The 4,770-nt window shown below is 46.1% G+C and overlaps 1 non-coding gene across 1 annotated transcript; it reads left to right on the plus strand.

Moving 5' to 3' along the window:
• Nucleotides 1-4,138: 4,138 nt before the first annotated feature.
• Nucleotides 4,139-4,211, plus strand: Trnak-uuu (transfer RNA lysine (anticodon UUU)). Its single transcript has one exon. It is a non-coding gene; the product is annotated as a tRNA-Lys (tRNA).
• The last annotated feature ends 559 nt before the right edge of the window (nucleotides 4,212-4,770 follow it).

Consider the following 4,770-nt stretch of genomic DNA (forward strand, 5'->3'; position numbering starts at 1 on the left):
CCACTAGGACGCGCCTCTTTAGCTCAGGGGTAGAGCATTGCTCTAATAAACCAAGCGTCGTAAGTTCCAACCTCACAGGAGAAAGCTAATTTTTGGAAATCAGTTGCGCGTTGTGGCCGTATAGCAAACAGTATCTGTGATGACGAACAATTAGCGACAGGCGTTTTTTTAAGAATTACTCTCAGATGTGATTAAGGCGAATGGCGCAGATAAAGAATTTGCCAAAGCTGTACAGCATAAGGTGGGACGAGGCAGTCTGAATTACATTTTATAGATGTATTTCTCACATATCTCAGAGCCTGTCGTCGTCGTCGTCGTCGTCGTCGTCGTCGACGCCGCCGCCGCCGCTTCTGCAGAAGTAGCAAACGGCCATCGTAGCAAATGCGGCGAGGGACGCCCTGCCTTCGATTCCGAATGCACAAAGTGTATGGTCTTGTTTCTCAGTCTACATTTGGTCGGTCTCGTAAGAGGTTGAATGTAACGAATGGGTGGGAAAGAGCAAGGGGCAGCGGCTGTGTAGAACGAAAACACAAATCCTCAGGGGTGTGAGCGTTTCGATATGAGTCGTATACTTGTTATAGTTGTTTGTCAGTGACCGTGTGGCCTAATGGATAAGGCGTCGGACTTCGCATCTGAAGATTACAGGTTCGAATGATGTCACGCTCGTGTTTTTCCAGTTCTGAAAAAGAAACATACCGTTTTAATGTAGCAATTGAGCAGTACGAAACCGTCTGAATGTTGCTGTTGACCATTTTTTGCTTGGAGTTGCTCCTGAGCTTGAAACACACACAAGAAGACCGGTGTTAACTAGCGAAATGGTCGGCACAGTGCCGACACCGCGAGTTTTGACTGGCACTTGCACATCTAAAACAACGTCGGAAAGTAACTCGTTCGGCTTTTGAGTCACATAAAGTATGTGTGTTAATTTTGACGCCACTAGCTCTGCATGTTGTCATGCAATTTCTTTACCTCTCAGAAATGATTATGACATAAAAGTGAAGTACGTGACGAGTGTGACGTTAGGAAAACATTAGGCAGCATGGAGAGATTCTGTATGGGACCACCCAACCCAAACGATTACTGTGTGACGTGCTACCCGGGAGGTATTCACCGAGGTAACGGCTAGCTCTGTTGGTAGAGCGTCAGACTCTTAATCCCAGGGTCGTGGGTTCGAGCCACACGCTGGGCGGAACGGAATTTTGTTCCGCTGCAGATGTAAATCACCGTTTTTCTGATTAACGAGATGTAATGGAAATAGCAACTTTAAACTTTGCCTACGTCTCTGTCAGTCGCAAGGAAACTGTATTTGAAGGTGAAGGTGATTTTGTAGACATGTGTGAAAGACATGTTCTGAAATGCAAGTGTTGTTGTTTGGAGAGCACATCGGTTACGTGTCAGATGTGTAGCTAAGCAGTAATGGGTCGCCATAGCTGCAAATATTAGCCGGTAATATGAAGTGTTGTCAGCTGAAGTCTGATTATGGAGACGACCGTAAGGGCGAAGTACCCAAGAGTACCGCTAGGACGCGCCTCTTTAGCTCAGTGGTAGAGCACTGGTCTAATAAACCAGGCGTCGTAAGTTCCATCCTCACAGGAGAAAGCTGAATTTTGGAAATCAGTTGCGCGTTGTGGCCGTATAGCAAACAGTATCTGTGATGACGAACAATTAGCGACAGGCGTTTTTTTAAGAATTACTCTCAGATGTGAATAAGGCGAATGCCGCAGGTAAAGCATTTGCCAAAGCGGTACAGCATAAGGTGGGACGAGGCAGTCTGAATTACATTTTATAGATGTATTTCCCACATATCTCAGAGCCTGTCGTCGTCGTCGTCGTCGTCGTCGTCGCCGCCGCCGCTTCTGCAGAAGTAGCAAATGGCCATCGTAGCAAAAGCGGCGAGGGACGCCCTGCCTTCGATTCCGAATGCACAAAGTGTGTGGTCTTGTTTCTCAGTCTACATTTGGTCGGTCTCGTAAGAGGTTGAATGTAACGAATGGGTGGGAAAGAGCAAGGGGCAGCGACTGTGTAGAACGAAAACACAAATCCTCAGGGGTGTGAGCGTTTCGATATGAGTCGTATACTTGTTATAGTTGTTCGTCAGTGACTGTGTGGCCTAATGGATAAGGCGTCGGACTTCGGATCTGAAGCTTACAGGTTCGAATGACGTCACGCTCGTGTTTTTCCAGTTCTGAAAAAGAAACATACCGTTTTAATGTAGCAATTGAGCACTACGAAACCGTCTGAATGTTGCTGTTGACCATTTTTTGCTTGGAGTTGCTCCTGAGCTTGAAACACACACAAGAAGACCGGTGTTAACTAGCGAAATGGTCGGCCCAATGCCGACACCGCGAGTTTTGACTGGCACTTGCACATCTAAAACAACGTCGGAAAGTAACTCGTTCGGCTTTTGAGTCACATAAAGTATGTGTGTTAATTTTGACGCCATTAGCTCTGCTTGTTGTCATGCAATTTCTTTACCTCTCAGAAATGATTATGACATAAAAGTAAAGTACGTGACGAGTGTGACATTAGGAAAACATTAGGCAGCATGGAGAGATTCTGTATGGGACCACCCAACCCAAACGATTACTGTGTGACGTGCTACCCGGGAGGTATTCACCGCGGTAGCTGGCTAGCTCAGTCGGTAGAGCGTCAGACTCTTAGTCCCAGGGTCGAGGGTTCGAGCCACACGCTGGGCGGAACGGAATTTTGTTCCGCTGCAGATGTAAATTACCGTTTTTCTGATTAATGAGATGTAATGGAAATACCAACTTTAAAGTTTGCCTACGTCTCTGTCAGTCGCAAGGAAACTGTATTTGAAGGTGAAGGTGATTTTGTAGACATGTGTGAAAGACTTATTCTGAAATGCAAGTGTTGTTGTTTGGAGAGCACATCGGTTACGTGTCAGATGTGTAGCTAAGCAGTAATGGGTCGCCATAGCTGCAAATATTAGCCGGTAATATGAAGTGTTGTCAGCTGAAGTCTGATTATGCAGACGACCGTAAGGGCGAAGTACCCAAAAATAACGCTAGGACGCGCCTCTTTAGCTCAGTGGTAGAGCATTGCTCTAATGAACCAGGCGTCGTATGTTCCAACCTCACAGGAGAAAGCTGAATTTTGGAAATCAGTTGCGCGTTGTGGCCGTATAGCAAACAGTATCTGTGATGACGAACAATTAACGACAGGCGTTTTTTTAAGAATTACTCTCAGATGTAATTAAGGCGAATGGCGCAGATAAAGAATTTGCCCTAGCGGTACAGCATAAGGTGCGACGAGGCAGTCTGAATTACATTTTATAGAAGTATTTCTCACATATCTCAGAGCCTGTCGTCGTCGTCGTCGACGCCGCCGCCGTCGTCGTCGCCGCCGCCGCTTCTGCAGAAGTAGCAAATGGCCATCGTAGCAAATGCGGCGAGGGACGCCCTGCCTTCGATTCCGAATGCACAATGTGTTTGGTTTTGTTTCTCAGTCTACATTTGGTCGGTCTCGTAAGAGGTTGAATGTAACGAATGGGTGGGAAAGAGCAAGGGGCAGCGGCTGTGTAGAACGAAAACACAAATCCTCAGGGGTGTGAGCGTTTCGATATGAGTCGTATACTTGTTATAGTTGTTTGTCAGTGACCGTGTGGCCTAATGGATAAGGCGTCGGACTTCGCATCTGAAGATTACAGGTTCGAATGATGTCACGCTCGTGTTTTCCAGTTCTGAAAAAGAAACATACCGTTTTAATGTAGCATTTGAGCAGTACGAAACCGCCTGAATGTTGCTGTTGACCATTTTTTGCTTGGAGTTGCTCCTGAGCTTGAAACACACACAAGAAGACCGGTGTTAACTAGCGAAATGGTCGGCACAGTGCCGACACCGCGAGTTTTGACTGGCACTTGCACATCTAAAACAACGTCGGAAAGTAACTCGTTCGGCTTTTGAGTCACATAAAGTATGTGTGTTAATTTTGACGCCACTAGCTCTGCATGTTGTCATGCAATTTCTTTACCTCTCAGAAATGATTATGACATAAAAGTGAAGTACGTGACGAGTGTGACGTTAGGAAAACATTAGGCAGCATGGAGAGATTCTGTATGGGACCACCCAACCCAAACGATTACTGTGTGACGTGCTACCCGGGAGGTATTACTCGAGGTAGCCGGCTAGCTCAGTCGGTAGAGCGTCAGACTTTTAATCTCAGGGTCGTGGGTTCGAGCCACACGCTGGGCGGAACGGAATTTTGTTCCGCTGCAGATGTAAATTACCGTTTTTCTGATTAACGAGATGTAATGGAAATAGCAACTTTAATCTTTGCCTGCATCTCTGTCAGTCGCAAGAAAACTGTATTTGAAGGTGAAGGTGATTTTGTAGACATGTGTGAAAGACATGTTCTGAAATGCAAGTGTTGTTGTTTGGAGAGCACATCGGTTACGTGTCAGTTGTGTAGCTAAGCAGTAATGGGTCGCAATAGCTGCAAATATTAGCCGGTAATATGAAGTGTTGTCAGCTGAAGTCTGATTATGGAGACGACCGTAAGGGCGAAGTACCCAAGAATACCACTAGGACGCGCTTCTTTAGCTCAGGGGTAGAGCATTGCTCTAATAAACCAGGCGTCGTAAGTTCCAACCTCACAAGGAGAAAGCTAATTTTTGGAAATCAGTTGCGCGTTGTGGCCGTATAGCAAACAGTATCTGTGATGACGAACAATTAGCGACAGGCGTTTTTTTAAGAATTACTCTCAGATGTGATTAAGGCGAATGGCGCAGATAAAGAATTTGCCAAAGCTGTA

Source organism: Schistocerca gregaria, unplaced genomic scaffold, assembly GCF_023897955.1.
Source record: "Schistocerca gregaria isolate iqSchGreg1 unplaced genomic scaffold, iqSchGreg1.2 ptg000169l, whole genome shotgun sequence".
In the NCBI taxonomy this organism is placed as follows: Eukaryota; Metazoa; Arthropoda; class Insecta; order Orthoptera; family Acrididae; genus Schistocerca; species Schistocerca gregaria.